Source organism: Gossypium hirsutum, chromosome A12, assembly GCF_007990345.1.
Source record: "Gossypium hirsutum isolate 1008001.06 chromosome A12, Gossypium_hirsutum_v2.1, whole genome shotgun sequence".
Taxonomy (NCBI): domain Eukaryota; kingdom Viridiplantae; phylum Streptophyta; class Magnoliopsida; order Malvales; family Malvaceae; genus Gossypium; species Gossypium hirsutum.
Window position 1 is genome coordinate 42,333 of NC_053435.1, and position 18,385 is coordinate 60,717.

Sequence of the window (18,385 nt, forward strand, 5' to 3'; positions counted from 1 at the left end):
AAGAATTCAAAAAAGAAAAAGAAGGGTAATAGACTTATTTAAAATGTGCCGAAACCTTAAGGGACTGGTTGGGAAATTTTCCCCAACCCCTTATGCACAACGTTTAATTTGTCTAGGTCAGGGACCAAATCAGCGATGAAATAAAATAATTGGGCACTATTTGAAAGGATAAAAACGCAAATCAGGATCAAATCAAGGGTCAGAAAAGGGGGAGGGGTCAAAGTGGGCAATTTCCCATTCAAGGGAGACATGCGGACCCCTCCCCTTTCTAAACGGTGTTGTTTGCTCCTTTCATTTAAGCTAAAAAATTTCCTTTTTTTTTAAAAGATTTCATTCTTTTACTGCTGTTTAAACACTTTTAAACACCACCCCCCCGTTTCAATTCCTCTGCTAGGGTTTTAAGCCCCCCATTTTGCTCAGTCATGCGACCACCGCGCCACCACCGTGTTTGGTGGCTGGTGATACACCGAAATGAGTCGCTCGGCCTTGTTCCAAGAGGAGCTCGAAGGCCTGGCCTTCTTTGAGTCAGAAGGAAACGAGGAAAATGGATCCCCACCCCTTTTTAGTCCCGACGACAGAGGGGAGACCTCCGGCGACGCAACAGCGAACGATTCAGGTGAGGTTCCTCTCTCCTTTTCTTTTCTTGTTTTATATCTACTCTTACTTAATAGATTTGTGTTAAAATCAAAATGAAATATTAAAGAAATGAAAAAAAAACGAAAATGAAGATAAAGAAAAGTAAAGCCAGACATCAACCTTTTTTGCTGGTGTATTGCCTTTTTTGATTGCCTAATATGCGTAAAAAACAAAGAAGTCGAATGTGGCCTTTTATAGCCGAAGATCGACTCATTCTACTTCTATTATCTATTTTTTCTTTCTTGTTTTTTGCTCTTTGTTTTCTGCTTCTTTTTGTTTTTTTGCTTGTTGATTGTTTGTCTGTTGCTTGCGTGCTTGCAGGTGGTGTCAGATGCGCGTGAGGCCTGCGATTGGTGGTGTACGCGGTGGCCATTTGGTGAAGAGTGGCGGCAGACAAGGTAGGGCTTAGGGTTGCTGAAACATTTTGGGTAGTTGAGCTATTAGGGTTAGTTTAGGTAATGGGCTAACAGGATTTTGGTTTGGGCTTGTTTAATAATTGGGTTATTTGTAAATAGACTGTTTATATTTTTTGAACTCTTTTTGTTATTTTGGGTCTATTGACTTGGGCAAAAAATTGGCCATTACACTGAGGATTTTTATTCATCACAGCCAGAAAAACTTAGTTACTAAACTAAACTTTAGGAGCGAAGAAAATGAAAAACAAAGTTAAAGAACTAAGAATTTATTGAGAAATCTCGGGAAACAAACAAATTGAGAAAATCGAGAAGGATCGAAGGAAGATAGAAAGAGGAACCTTGATGATTCTTCGAGGGAGATTACTGTTGGCAATTGGCAAGCTTCGATTGATGAATCAAAAAGGGAAATAAAAAATATATAATTAGGGTTTTGAGAATAGGGAGATAGAGAAAATTTGAGAATACAAAAAATAGAGGAAAGAAGAAAGGTCCCTTACTCTAAGCTGATAACCTCTCTTAATTCTACATGAATGTTTTGGTTGTGAAAACTTGTAGGTTCCTCAGCGGTTGGACGCTTCAAGGGGTGTCTATGTTTTTTCTGATATGAATCCATATGTTGGTCATCAAAATCCTTTAAAAGAAGGTCAAGAGCTATTGAGGAAAGGACTTTTGAGTGAAGCAGTGCTTGACCTAGAGGCTGAAGTTATAAAAAATCCTGAGAATGCTGAAGGTTGGAGATTACTAGGAATAACCCATGCCGAAAATGATTATGACCAGCAGGTAATCCACTTTGCTCTAGTTTGTCAGAGTTTGATAGTTCATGTGTATTCTTACACCAAAAGACATTGTTTTTGTGTTCTTTAATACTACAAGAATTTATATTTTATATATAGTCTATAACATGGTTGTATTTGAATCTGTTGCATCACCTTTTGGGCTTAGTAGAAAACTGGCAGGTTATGCTTGAAATGCCATTTATATGACTATGAATTGGTCTATCTCACAAGTCTCATCATTTAGCGCTTGTTGATTTTCTTGTATACATGCGCTCTGGATCCTAGCTTGCTTGTTGTAACAAGGAATTTTGTTGGGCTCAGCAGCTATATTCTACCTTGAGTTTTCATGCATTTGTATCATCTTTTTTATTCTTATGGTATTTGGTTAACTTATTCCAGCCACTGCAGATGAATATCTTCTCAGTCTAGATGAGATTTGGCTATGGCAGGAAACCTTTAGTTTAGGGGGTTTTTTGGGTTCTTATCTACTTTATTGTGAAATTTAATTGTCTTATGTTGTCCATGCTTAGTGATGAAGTGCTATATACAAATGTGTATGTTACATTGAGCCATACAGCAATAAGAGATAGAGAATGCCGGATTTTTTTTAAATGCCGAAAAGGCAGCTTTTTGACACTCGAAGAGACATTCTTGATTGGTGAAGAATGCTTCCAAAATTTAAAATTTTCTGAGCTAATTGATTTTATTATATGTAATACTTCCAATAACTGTTCTGACTCATGGCTTATTACTAATATATAAATATTTTCTGATGGGTTGATGCCTGCAGTTTGAGTGGGCCTTGCAGCATCCTCAAGAATCAGCGGCTTTGAGGCAAGCAGCTGCAACATTTAAATCCTTCTCTGGTGTCACCAATAAGATAAAACTTGCAAATATGATGCTCGCCCTCCCTGCCTTGCAGAGGTATATACTTGCCTTTTATCCCTGATAAATCCTGTATTGTTTAGGTCAATAGTTGGTTAACCAATGTGTTATATTGTTGTTTGATATATGACGAAGTCAGTGATACATGTGAAACTGTTCCAGAAACATATCCAAATGAAGTGGTTATTGTTTCAGTAGATAATTTGCATAGCATCATTCATGAGGCTTGTCATGAACAATCTGAACACATTGAAGAATATGGGACAAGAAAACCAGGGAAGTCATCCAATCTTGGAGTAGGTAATGTACAGTCACTAGTTTTCATTCATCCCCCTCCTAGCAAGGCAACCTCAATTGCTACTGGCCTCACCATGATAAATGCTGCTGAATGTGCAGATATGAGCATTGCTGGGAAGGAGTCTTTGAGGGGCATGCGGTTTAAATATGCTGTGGAAGCTAATTTTTTTGAGCAAATAGACCAATATTATTGTCACTTTATTTTTTATATGAACTTAATTTCTTTTTTCTTTTGCAGCTTAGGCGGTCAGGAATGAAAAAGATATGGATAGCCTTAATGTGCCCCCAAAATTTTGGGAGATGAAGTCATTCTGGAAATACTATTCGGGTCATGAAGCTTCCAATTATTTATGGGAATTGTAAGTCACCCCCTTTTCTTCATATGTTCTAGCTTGGGGATTTTGATTCTTTTATGAAAAGGCCTTGAATTTTACCTTCTGCGATTGAAATGTGTGAAGTTTAGGTATTATGGGGGATGGGCAGCACCTAATATATACTTCTTGGGGTTTGCTGGGGTTGTGAAGTTTGGCAATATCCGTATCGGTGGACTTTTCGGAATTTACAATGCGCGTAATTATTGTTTAGGTTGGGTATGAAGTTCTTTTACTTGTCTATTCTATGTTTATTCTGGAGTTCGTTTAATGGTGATTGTTTATTTACTGCAAGCGAGTGTCAAATATGTTTTATTGATTCTTATTTAGGGTGGAGAGTCGCAGCTTTGAAACTGAAATGAATTAGCTTTTCCGTGAGCAGGACACCATGAAAGGCCACCTTATAATGACAATACTATCAGGTCTGTGTATCATGTCCGGGAGTATGATGTTCACAAGCTCATGCACCTAGAGGAACCGATTGATATTTTCCTTTGACACGATTGGCTGCTCGGCATCACTAATTGTGGAAACCGGCAACAATTTGTTCGCTACAAAAAACATTTCAAAGATGAGGCAATTATAATCGATTTGGTGGAAATACATATATGTGAAAGAATGAAAATCTTCATATCAAGCGTATTCAGTTTTCTTGTTGACCATTTCTGGTTGCTTGTTGGTTGAAACATATTTCCTAGATCCAGTAAGGAACTCTTGGAAGCAAGCCTGCTGCTCAGCTGTTCGAAAAACTCAAACCATCATATTGGTTTTCAGCTCACTTGCACTGTAAATTCACTGCTCTTGTTGAACATGAAGAGGGTGGTCGAGTGACAAAATTTCTTGCACTCGATAAATGCCTTCCAGGGTGCAAGTTCTTGCAGGTATCTATCATATGTTCTGACCATTTCATTTAGGTTCTTTCTTTTGGTCTTTGCTGGAAGCTAATAAATGAATTCTGGCTTTCTCTGATCTTTTAGATTGTTGATATTGATCTGATCTAGGACCTTATGAGGTTCAGTACAATGAAGAATGGCTGGCAATAACACGGAAATTAAACTGTCTTTTTCCTTTGACCTTCTGACGTGGAGGCTTTGGGTGTGTGTATATATGACATTTTTGTTTTGACCATGCCACTCATTTCACTCTCTCTCTCTCTGGTGGGGTGGACTAATGTTTTATTTGAAAATGTGCAATTTTCTATTTTTGCAAGTACTATTACTCTACAAGAACTAGTGAGCCGACAACTGTTGTTCTAATATGTAGGAGAACACAGCTCGACATGCAAGATTGTCGTCAATGGGTTAAGAGCAGGATGGAAGACAGAGGAGCCAAACCTTGTGAATTTTCTCAAACGGCTCCACCTCACAAACCCTCTGATTCAGTTTCAAACACTACTTTTTCTGGTAAATAATATGGTGATATTTTGATGCTTTTCCTTCTTTGAGGTGCTAATAGTATCTCCATTAATGGTTCTATCTTTTGGATTTAAGAAACTGACCATATATGTTTGCATATTTATACCATTTATCACTATAATGGTTAGGCATTTCGATATTACTGTCACAGTCGTTACGAAATACTATCCTTCATTTTTTGTCTTATTTTAGCTCAATTAATTGTTGGTTAGCGAATGCATTCTTTTTTATTTAGATTTGCAACTAGAATAATCATAACTTTTGCAATTTGTTTTTGCTTGATTTCTTTTTCAATTATTAAAATTTTTTCACCTTGTGTATCTTTCTTGGAATTGCTAGATCTTCCTTACGTTCTTGATAATGCATCGGACTCCAGGGATACTCCTGCTTCATTGCCTCAAAAGGGTAAAGAGTTTTCTATTTACCTTGTCCCACTCAGTTTTGATGCATTGTCCCTTTATACAGTACTTAGCAGCTTTTAGTTAATCTTCATTGTGATGCAGTAGTATGCATGATTCTAAGAATACCTTTTGCTTCTCGTGTTTAATATGGTGCTGATGCTCTCTCATATAGTTTAATGGGATGGATTTATGGAAAATTAAAACTGTATGTTGGAGAACCATAAAACATAAAGCAACGAATAAACGGTGGAGAAATAAAAATTCTCTACAATGTCACTGTAAGTTGGAGATATAAAAAATCTTAGATTTGGGGCAATAATGGGTAGGAGAAGTGTTTCCCTTTTTTCTTTTTTTAATTAATAAATATAGTATTATATTGTAAAAAATAGATTTGAAGGCTAAAAAGTCAAGTCCACCTCAAGTAAAATATTGTCTGATCCAATTTAAATAGACAATTCTATCAATTTCTCTTTATAGTTCAAAATTTTAAGTTATTTTCTTCTCTATATTTTTAGATATATATTTTATTGATTTTCTAGCATTAAAATTATTTATGAATGGCTAATAAAATTTAAAGTATTTACATATAAAAAATTTGAACTTTAATATTTACATTTTTTAAAATTGCTCCTTATTTAATTTTCAAGTTAAATTCAGTCTATTTTTAAAAAGGAGCCCATTACCCGTTTTCTGCTGACTTTACAAATCCTGCTACTTTTCCATAGTTTGAAAATTAAATACTCCTTTACTAACCGTTTCTTTTAATCCATACCTATTCCATTTATTGCCGTTTCTCCCTATCTTCAATCACGTACCCCCATTTATTGGCCGTTTATCTCTCCGTATTCCATCTATAACTTTCCCCAATACATTAGCCGTTTGTCTCTCTTGCTTGCTTTTTCTCCCTTCCTCCTTTTATTCTTCTTTCAGAACAGATTCTCTTCTCAATTTTCTCCTCATTTTTTTCCTGGCTTTGGGAGACCAAATCTCAAAAAACACCAACGCTAGAGTAGCAAGTTAGTTTCCGTGAGAGAGGACCCAATACATTGGCTCGCATCATGCTTTTTGGGGCATCATCACCTGCAAACTAGTAAGTAGTCCAATATGCTTTTGCTTTCATCAACGACATTTTTGGTGGATTGGAACTTTTTTCAGCTCTTTCTTATTTGTAGATTTCGGTCAAATTCAATGGCTTTTATTAATCTTCTTTTTCATTTCCATCTTTTATAAATTCAATTCACTCTAATCTTGGCACTCAGTAAACCATCCTCAGCCTTATCTAGTTCGTGATAATTAAATTTGTTCCTAAATCTTGTTGATAGATTAGCTCCATAGGTAGCTTTTTTCTTTTCTGGGAATGGTAATAGTTATGGTAGTATAAAATTGCTTAGAATCATATTCGGCCAGTTTCTACCATTTATTTTTATCCAAAATTTAGGAATAGGCTTTGAAATTGGCAATTAAGAAATAGAGAATGACCGTGAATAGTACCTTAAAACAGAGAGGAAGAATAGGTTGGTTGAGAAAAAAATGGTTTGGCACCAACAATGATGCAACTAAATTATGCTAACACTCATAAAAGACCTGCCTTCCCGAGATTTCTAACCTCAAATGAAGCATAAAAGGGTTTGGGAAACTTAGGATAAGACAGCTCCACACTGACGTCTAAAAGACCTTGGTAGTGGTTCCACTTTTGGACCTGTATCTTTGAATTTTGGGTCAAAGTTGTCCATATCTACATTTGCTGTCCATGCTCAAGTTGGAGTAGTTTATTAGGTTTGTTCTAAGTTGCCAAAGTTTGTGGACTATTTAGGGAAATTATCGAAACCCCCTGAAGATTAGATTTAAACCACTTGACCTTAGATTAATCTATTTAGGACTGCCTATTTAGGACTGCCTAGAACTGCAGTATTAGATTTGTCATCAGTACATCGGAATTCACATTTCACTTTTAGAGTACAGAATGTACATATTTATCTAATTTCTGATGCTCATATTTAGATATTCTTACATTGGGAGTATTTGAACTTTCCAAACAAAAGAATCATGCATTGGAAACATAATGCAATTCTATCATTAAATATCATAAGTTGGCTTTAGCTTTAGAAGTAAATTGAGTAGCTGCATAAGAATTTTTTTTTTATATGGTAAAGGTAATTTCACTTCTCTTTCTGGGTCTATTTGTTGGTATTTTTGATAGTTGAAATGTTTTCGAGATTAATGCAACTTATTGAGTTATCTGTCTTTTTAAACTATGTTACCTAGACTCTTCTTTTTTTTTTTCCTTCTAAAGTATGATGATCTAAATATATGGAAGAACTTTAAAAGGTTTAGTATACCCATGTTGGACGCATCCTTATATTATATCTGACACTAACCCTCGATTCTAAGTAACAGCCTTTTAATATTGTTTTGAGATAGTCTCTCTCCCTCTATTTAAGTTCTAAATATGTTCGATATTATTCTTGCAAGTCTATGATATAACAGGTTTTATCAGCCCTTTTTGTTTCAAAGGATATGGAAAACTAACAGCGTGTTTGGTTCGCTGTTTTCCCCCCCTCTGCATGCGTATTCCCCCCCATGCAGCAGGCCCACCAGGAAACGGTTGTTTGGTTCGCTGTTTTCCCATTCCCCGCCGAATCGGTTACTCCCCCATTACATTGATTGCGCGTAATAGGCATTACGGCCCCTCAGCGCCGATTACCCATTCCGCGTCTTTCCCTTTTTTCTCTTCCGTTTTCTGCCCTCGTCCTCAACGCTGTCAAAAGCTTCCCCAAAGTAATCGACGGAGTCCTCGACGTTGTCAAAAGCTTCCCCAAAGTCGATCCTTCCAAGGTCACCCCTTTTTCTCACATCCATTTCACGATTTATTGTTTGATTTTATATTTCGGTGCTTGGGTGCTTAGGAAGAAATGATTTTGAAGTTATTCTTTTCTGGAACTACTTGATATTTCACCCGATTTATAGTGTTTTATGTGCATTTTTGGGTTTCATTCCCAAATTGAAAGCCAAATCTTTCACCGGTAATCAATCATTTTTATACAATTTCTTTTCATGCTCATGTTTCCTTGTTTGGGTTTCTTTCAAAATTTCTGAATCAAATTGCTGTAGTTATTGGTAGATATTAGAAGAAGATAGTGCTGGTTTTGGCTTTGGGGGATTTGCATATACCCCATCGGGCGGCTGATCTCCCTCCCAAATTCAAGTTCATGCTAGTTCCTGGAATGATCCAACACGTCTTTTGCACTGGTAATCTTTGCATCAAGGTATCCCATCTTTCTTTTCCTTTCTGGATTTTTTTTTGTAGCTGAAATCATAGTTGAATTTGGTTCCAGTTCTTTAGCACTTTGGGTTTTATGTTTCTCAGCAAGCAATTGAATATATTAATTTTCTCTTCCTTTTTTGGAACTATGGATTGTTCATTCCTTTGTAGTAGTTATGCTAAATTTATGCCTAATTTAATCTGGATTTCATGTTTTTGCCCAATTATTTTCTCTTTGAGTTGTAATATGCGAAGAGATATTATTTGCTAGTTTGAATTTGGGAAAAGCAGCAGAAGCTACCATACCTGAATTATCAGTATTTTAAATGATCGCCAGCAATTGTTTTATTTGATAATTGTAATTTTGATCCGAATAGCCATTGCTGCTACCTTGCATTTATACATGCAAAGAATGATTCCTGTCATGTTTGATCTGAAATGCGTATAATCACGTGTCAGATACTAGTTTGTGCCCAACTCTGACATGAGTATGTTCAAAATTTCCGAAGCTTTTCCGTATGTTTGAAGGATTTTATCTCAATCCTTTGAATATGTGTAGGGCATATGTGCCACTTTTGAGAAAACGAGAAGAGTCCGTGTAGCATAGCATTAAGTAGGATTGAAGTACATATTTGGTTGAACTTAGAAACATGTAGGAAGTTAGTCACTAAGGGCTAGTTTCTCATTGCTTTTGAAAAGTGCTGCAAAAAAATGCTTATGAAAAATGCTTTTGAAAAGCTTGGTCTAAAATTTAAGAGTTTACTATCTGTTTAGTATTGCTTATGGCTCTAAAAGCACTTTTGAAAAGCTATTTTTCTCTTATTTGCATAGCCAACAACAAATCAAATGAACCTGATTTGTTAGCTTTAGCTTTATGGAAATTATGCCATAGTATTTCTACCAATTGAACTTTTACGGTTTTTGTTTTTCTTATTAAAATTACCACTGGCCCAGCTAATTCGGACTAAAATTTCAGGAAGTTCAAGATTACTTGAAGACACTTTGTCCTGACTTGCATATTACCAGAGGTGAATATGATGAAGATACAAGATATCCCGAGACCAAAACATTAACTATCAGACAATTCAAGTTGGGATTGTGCCATGCCATGGCCATCAGGTATTATTTTCTTCTTTCCGCTGGTATATAGTATTGGACTCTGCATTTTAAATCAGTAAGTAGTTTGCCATTGATGCAGATTATAAATTTATATTGAAGCATGCATCTCCTGCTGTGAAAAATATGTGATTTCATGCTAATGGTGTTAAATAAATATAAAAATAATCGTTCATGCCTTACATTTCAAGTTAAAATATGTTCTGTTTGGAAAACTTGTAGACAGAGATCTTGCTCTCTTTTTCTGAAGCTGCTAAAGGATGCACGAAGGATCTACAGTTTTATGCATTTGTAACTTGTGATTCATGCGGTAAGTAGCGCCTAAAATTTGTTGGAATCATGTTGTGTTCAAGAACCATACAAGCACAAATGTAATCCACTAAATGCATAATTCCAAGTGGAGAGAAAGGTAACCTGGTATGTTCATCTAAGTTACTTACATTTTTTGCAAGTTGATTAATCATAGACTTACTGTTGCTTCTTTGTCCTTCTGCAGCAAGACCTGCATTCTACAAATATGTTGCCTTCATGTTCATCTTGAATGCACTAGAACTGTTTGCTTTACCTAGAGCTTCTTTCTAAAGATCAATATACCGATATTGCTGTGGGAACATATCCAAAAATGTAGAATGTGCTTTACCTAGAGCTTCTTCCTAAATATCAGTTAGTCCTTGATTTTTTTTTCAGTATGTACTATGTGTTATCAAGTAGATTTGGAGTTTGAATATCTACATCTAAATTATTTTCATTTCCAAGCAGAGATCTTTTCTGATCAATTTTCTTGTAACAAAATAAATAGTATCATTGTGTTTGTTATTATAGAATTACAAGAGTCTTGTACTAATAGAATTTGATGGAGTTTGAATGGCTCACAGGTTTGATGGAGTTTATTTTTTAATTTTTTAATTATGTTCAATTATAATTAACACTACAAAAATTATCTCAACAAACGAAACAAAAAAAAGTAAAATGCTACAAACAAATCATGTTTTCTTTTTAAAAAAAAAGAAAGATATTTAACACACTATATTATTCAAATGGGTTTTTTTAATAATAATTATTAAGTCATCAATTAATCAAATCCACAAAATCAATTATTTTAGATTATATTTTATAGTATTATATATTATGATTTTAGTAAATTCGTATAAGAATATTTAATACTAAGAATTTTATTAAATTATATATTTATATTAAATTATATTTAATAATAATTATTTCAGATTATATTTTATAGTATTATATATTATGATTTTAGTAAATTCATATAAGAATATTTTAATATTAAGAATTTTATTAAATTATATTTTTTTATTAAATTATATTTAATAATTATTATTTTAAATTATATTTTATACTATTATATATTATAATTTTAGTAAATTCATATAAGAATTTTATTAAATTATAATATATTTAATTATAATTATGTTTAAATATGATTAAATTATTTATTATTGATAATAATAATCTTATTAAAATTTAAATAACAATAACAATAATCATTTACCAAAACAAATTTATGCTAAGGGTATTCTAGTCATTTTAGTTTTTTCCATTATGCTATTACACCTCTATTCCATTCAACCAAACACAAGATTACTATTACGCCTCTATTCCATTACATTCAACCAAACAGTTGATTTGCTATTACACCTCTAATCCATTACACCTCTAATCCATTACACCTCTATTCCATTACGCCTCTAATCCAATACAGCGAACCAAACGTGCTCTAAGTGATAAAGAAAAAGTGGAATGAAACAATCGGTGCAATTTTGTCATATGTTCTTTTCTTCTTTTCCTTTTTCTTGTATAAAAAATTGTTCAAAATATAACTTTCTTTCCTAAATTTCTTTGCAACATTGATCTAGATAGCCTTATCTTGTACAGGGGATTTTCAACTTTCCATGCTTTAATTGCAGCATGGGCTTCTCTCTACCTCCTACTATTCTCAGATCTTTTTGACGAGGATTCCAGTAATGACTTGATTGTTAATAGATTCCAAATCCCAAGATAGCTCAAAAGGGGAGAGGCAAGTTTACATAATCTTTTTTACTTGAATGATTTTCACATTGATTTCTTAGCTGTGGGATTTATTGAATTCAGGAATAGAGAAACATTGATTTAGTGGCTGGTTCAGCTTTTTTTTCCTGTCTGAACCGGTCTACCTGTCATGCTTATTCCGGCGGGGGATATCCCATTCCACATATATCCCGGTTCAGTATTACCTCAGGGATATCCCATTCTTCTGATATCCCGGTTCCGGTTTTTTTATGACCCCGGTTCGGTGTGAGTTGGCAAATTCTGTTCATCCTGCATTTTCTCCGAAGTCAAACAGTAGACTTGAATGTTTTTAATATCTTAAAGGGGGAATCAAAATAAAATACTAAGTGACCGTTAAAATGGCCCAAAACTGATTTGTTAGCCGTTTATCAAATATCTCTTCAATCTTTGCACATTTATTATTTTTAATATCTTAAAGGGGGAATCAAAATAAAATACTAAGTGACCGTTAAAATGGCCCAAAACTGATTTGTTAGCCGTTTATCAAATATCTCTTCAATCTATGCACATTTATTATCCGTTTCTTTCTCTCTCTGTCTCTTGGTCTCCCTCTTTTGTTTTCTTTTTCTTCCTCATTTATTCTGTTTTCATAACAAATCCTCAAATATATCTCTTCAATCCAAATCTCTTCCCATTTCTTTACCGGTTCTCTCTCTCGGTCACTTTTCAATTTCTTCCCTCTCATTTTTTTAGCTTTGGGTAACAAAAGGCCAAAAAAAAAACACACACCTTACACTGTTTTTTGTGGTTTTTGAAACCGACTGCTTCATCGGGGACTTATTTTGGGGTATGAATCCTGAACTTTGTCTTTGTCTGTCTTTGCCATTTGATTTCTATTTTGTTTTCCGATCAATGATTTTTTTACTTCTATTTCAGTGGGTTCATTTCTCTGCCGTTTCTTTGTTCCGATTTTTGTAACCCCTGCTTCATGGGAGACTGATTTCAGGTATGAATCTGCTTCAACATTTGTCTTTTTGCTTTTTTCTTTTTTTATCTCTGGTTTGGAGTGTGGTGTGTTTAGCTGTGTGGGTTTGGGGTGTTGTTGGTTCAGGTTTGCAGTCTTTGGTCTGACCAAAGTAAAGTCTCTTCTTTCCTCTCCCTTTTATCTCACTTAAGATAATGCTTTAAACTTTTTCGGCTGGCTTTCTTTCTAATATTTCTGTCCAGATAGCCTAATATTTCTAATATTTCACTCGTTTATTCTTTTTGTTTCTTTCCTGTGTACTTTTGTCAGAGATTTTGATTTTCAGCGTTTTTCTCAAACCCTGCCACAATATTGTGTCCAATTCAAAAGGATGAAAATAGCAGTGGAAGGGTTCATGCATGGAGATCTCGACAAGGTCTACAAGACCATTAAATACATCGAAAATACTCGCAACATCGAAATCGACCTCCTCCTTTGTTGCGGTGATTTCGAGGTTCTTTCTCTTGCACCCTCACTTTCTCCCTTCAATTTGCTGTTTTTATATGAAAATTTGTCACTTTCCAAGTACTCATTTTTTATATGAACTTAATTTTTTTTTTCCTTTTGCAACTTAGGCAGTCAGGAATGAAAGAGATATGGATAGCCTCAATGCGCCTCCAAAATATAGGGAGATGAAGTCATTCTGGAAATACTATTCAGGTGAGGAGGTTGCCCCAGTTCCCACCATTTTTATTGGTGGAAATCATGAAGCTTCCAATTATTTATGGGAATTGTAAGTCACCCACTTTTCTTCATATGTTCTAGCTTGGGGATTTTGATTTACAATTATTTATGGGAATTGTAAGTCACCCCATTTTCAAAGCTGAAATGGTCAAGCAACTATCAAAATCCCAAGCTAGAACATATGAAGAAAAGGAACTCTTGTTGACCATTTCTGGTTGCTTGTTGGTTGAAACATATTTCCTAGATCCAGCAAGGAACTATTGGAAGCAAGCCTGCTGCTCAGCTGCTCGAAAAACTCAAACCATCATATTGGTTTTCAGCTCACTTGCACTGTAAATTCACCGCTCTTGTTGAACATGAAGAGGGTGGTCAAGTGATAAAATTTCTTGCACTCGATAAATGCCTTCCAGGGCTCAAGTTCTTGCAGGTATGTATTATAAGTTTTGACCATTTCATTTAGGGTTTAGGGTTTAGGGTTTAGGGCTTAAGGTTTAGGGCTTAGGCCCCAAGCCCCAAGCCCCAAGCCCCAAGCCCCAAGCCCATGACCGAATATAGCAAGGAGAAACCATGGCTAGGGTTTTTCAAGCTTCCAAGCTCGATTGTAAGTCCGTTCTAGCCTCGTTTTTAATGATTTTTATGTTTTTAGAGTCCCAATAGCTCGATTTAGTTTATGCTAGCAATAATTTAACCTAGAGTTTATATTTGGAAAAATACCCATAGGTGAAATTTGTGTATTTTGGTGTTTTATGATAGAATATGAGGTTTTAAATTATGTTAGACAACTTGTGCTACTCGGTTTTAAGTGAAAACGAGCAAAAGGGCTTAATCAGTAAAAATACCTAATAGTCATAAGTACATGTTAGAGTGAGAATTTGATGTTGCCATAGAAGGGAAAATGATCAGCATGTCATAAAACATAAAAAAATAGGCTGAAGTTTAATTTACGAGCTTTAGGGCAAAAGTGTAAATATGCAAAAGTTTAGGGGCAAAATTATAATTTTCCAAAATATAATTTTGGGTCAATTTGAATAATGTGAGTCCTAATTAGACTATATTTTAAATGATAGAGCAAGGAAAACTGAAATTCAGGCTAAAATGGGGAAAATACCAAGTTGTGGACGAAATGGTAAAAGTAGCCATTTTCGCATACCGATGTAGATTCATATGTAAATGTTGGTAACATAGTTATTGTTTTAAATGTTTTAATGTTATTTAAATGATATGATAATTATTATGAAATATCATACTTGTGACAATTGTTTGATAATATGTCAAATTATGTGATATACTTGGAAAATGTGAAATACTACCGAGTATCGGTATCGACATTCCATAGAAGATGGTTGAGACATATGATTGGGAAAAATGTCCCGTTGAGCCTGAGGAATGGATTAGTATACGAGTGACATGTCACTGGGATATTTGAGCATCCGAACTCGTTGAGTTGAGTCCAAGTTCACTTATGGATGCAAATGTCCGAACTCGTTGAGTTGAGTCCGAGTTCGTGAGATGTAACTAGGCATCCGAACTCGTTGAGTTGAGTCCGAGTTCACTTATGGATGCAAATGTCCGAACTCGTTAAGTTGAGTCCGAGTTAGTGAGATGTAACTAGGCATCCGAACTCGTTGAGTTGAGTCCGAGTTCACTCATGGATGCGAACGCCCGAGCTCGTTGAGTTAAGTCCGAGTTCACTTATGGGCGGGTTACATAGTAGCTTGGCTACATATGTGGCACTTATGTGCAAACTTTCCATGTATCCGAATTATATTACGATGTGTTCAACGGGTAAAATTCTACTGAAATGGAGGAATACTCAAGATGAAAGGGACGTATTGGTAAGTGTTGTGAAATGGGTACTTTGAACAGGTATGTACTTAACCCTCGGGTTGAAAAATCGATATAACAACAATATGGTAAGATGATAAATGAAAATATGGTATGAATGTCTTGGTGATGATTATGCAAATGATGTTTTATGTTTGCTTATATGGTTATGTTACTTGCTATTTGCATGTGAACTTATTCAGCATTTATGCTTACTCCCTCCTTTTTATTCCTTGTAGTTTTGACAAGCCAGCTCGAAAATCGGTAACGGTCGGAGGCTCGCTCACACTATCCGTATACCATCTTGTCATAATGGCTTGTATATTTTGAGTATGGCATGTATAGCATTATAATCATTTTGTATATATGGTCTTATGATATGGTTATTGAGTGGTACGAAAATGCTTGGTAATGATTAGCCATTGGTATGGCTAATCATGATCATATTTGGTGTTATGTATGTCAAATTACTAGCTAATCCATGGAAACCATGAAATAGGTAAAATTTACCATAAAATAGATTAAGACAGCAATAGTGACGTGAGTTTGAAAAATCATTAAAAATAGTAGAGATATAATTAGATGATGAATAAAATATGGAATTAAAGAATTATGAGTCTATTTTCATATGAATGGAACAAAACAGGTATATGAGTTATATTTTATGAGATGTTTAAATTTTTGTAAAACAGGGCTAGAGCGATTTTTGAATCCCCTATTCTGACTTTGGAAATTCACCATAAATTTTACAAAGATAATTAGAAGTCATGCTTTATATGTAAAGATTCCTTATTGAGTCTAGTTTTATTAGAAACAAACGGCATAGTCATTGAAGCTCTGTACAGGGAGATATCTGATTCGTAATATACAGAGGTCAGAGTAGTCGAACCCTGAAACAGGGGAGACTTTAACTAATAAACTGTACTAATTGGCCCAACCAAAAATTCTAGAAAAAAATTAGTAGATAGATATATGAGTCTAGTTTCAGGAAAAATTTACAGAATTGGATTTCGAGTTTCGTAACTCGAGATATGATTTTTAAAGCGACTGTGATTCAGTTAGCTAGCTTGTCTGGAAATTTTAAAATGAATTGTATGAGCTGTTTAATTAATGAATTAAGTCCGTTAACACCTCGTGTTCGACTCCGAAAACAGTCTCTGGTACAGGGCATTACATGAATGATGTTTAAAGATGTGATATATGTTTTGTTGGTACCATGCTAAAGCTGTTTGGTATATTTGTATTGTTATGTTACTTGTTATTTACATATGAACTTACTAAGATTTATACTTACTCCTTCCTTTTCATTCACTGTAGTTTTGAACAAGCCGGCTCAAGAATCGGGACAGGTCGAAAGTTCGATCACACTATCCAAAAGACTTTTATCTTGGTAAATGGCTTGTACAACTACTTAAGTATGGCATGTATAGCAATATACCTATTTTGTGTAAATAATTTTATGATATGGCCATGTTTGGTTGAGAAAATATTTGATATTGATAAGTCATGGTGATGGCTAATTTAGATCATGTTTGATATCATGGAAGTTTAACAGGTTATCTAGTTCATAAAAATTAATGGAAAGATGAAACTTGCCTTAAAACAGAATATTGCTGCAGCAATGACATGAATTTAAAAAATCACTAAAAATAGTATAAATAGAAGTAAATGATTAGTAAGTTATGAAATTGAAGCTTAATGAGTCTATTTTCATATGGATTGAACAAAACAAGAATATAAATTATATTCTATTAGATATTTAAACTTTTGCGAAACAGGGCCAGAGTGATTTCTGGATCCCTTGTTCTAACTTTAAAAATTCATAATAAATTTTAATAAAATAATTAGAAGTTGTTATTTATATGTAAAGATTCCTTATTGAGTCTAGTTTTAATAGAAACAAACCTCATAGTCATTGAAATTTTTTATAGAGATATATCTGATTCGTAATACACAGAGGTCAGAGCAGTCGAACCCTGAAACAGGGGATGCTTTAATTAATAAATTGTACTAATTGGCCCAATAAAAAATTCTAGAAAAAAAATAATAAATAGATATATGAGTCTAGATTGAGGGAAAATTTACGGATCTTAATTTCGAGTTTCGTAACTCGAGATATGATTTTTCTTGTAACTGTGACGTGAGTAGCTAGAAAGCTGTGAATGTAGAAACAAATGATTTGAAGTTTCATAAATTGATAAATTATGTTCGGTAACCCCTCAACCTCGACTCCGGTGATGGTCTCGGGCGTGGGGGCATTATATTTAGTGGTATTAGAGTAGATTTAGTCGGTTCTCAGACTACGTGTTGTATGTACGAATTTTACTATACATGCCATATGTATGAATTGTGATAGTGTGACGACTTCTGACCTTTTTAAATAATTTTTATATAGTAAATGAATCTCGATCTAGCTGTGACAGATGAAGTAGAGAGTAATGCGCTAGCTCCGGCTGAAGGGACAGCGCCGACTGAAAACCCACCTCTTACTGTTGGTCAGGGAGGAGGAGAAAGGGATCGGGAAACCTTTCTCCAAATGATGAGTGCATGGTACACTGAATTCGTTCGTACAAACCCAAATGTACGACCTCCCCCAATTCCTCAACCTATGCCTCCAATGCCTCAGGGAGTGGATACAATAAAATTTCACAAAACCCCCGTTGATAGAATTCGTAAACAAGAGGCTGAAGAATTTAGAGCAAATATTGATGATGATGCAGAGAAAGCAGAGTTCTGGCTTGAAAATTCTATCCGGGTATTTGATAAATTATCTTGTACACTTGAAGAATGTTTGAAATGTGCTACATCTTTGTTGAAAGATTCAGCCTATAATTGGTGAAAGACTTTGATTTCTGTGGTACCGAAAGAGAGGGTAGCCTGGGAATTCTTTCAAGAAGAGTTTCGGAAGAAATATATTAGTGAAAGATTTATTGATCAGAAATGTAAAGAGTTTCTTGAGCTGAAGCAAAGTAATATGACAGTCTCAGAATATGAAAGAGAGTTTGTTCGATTGAGTAAGTATGCCAGGGAATATGTTCCTACAGAAGCCAAGATGTGCCGACGATTTGAAGACGGGCTCAACGAAGACATTAAAGTATTTGTCGGGATCCTTGAACTGAAAGAAATTGTAGTCCTAGTTGATCGAGCTTGTAAGGCTGAATAACTACTTAAAGAGAAGAGGAAGGTAGAGGCTAAGACACGAAATTGGAAGAAAAGGCCAATGAGTAAGGCACCTTCACAGCAACTCGGAAAGTCAAGAAATATGAATCCT

General features: G+C 34.8%; 1 pseudogene; it reads left to right on the forward strand.

Annotated features, from left to right (window-relative positions):
* Positions 1-967: 967 nt before the first annotated feature.
* On the forward strand, positions 968-10,460 carry LOC107942696 (uncharacterized; annotated as a pseudogene).
* The last annotated feature ends 7,925 nt before the right edge of the window (positions 10,461-18,385 follow it).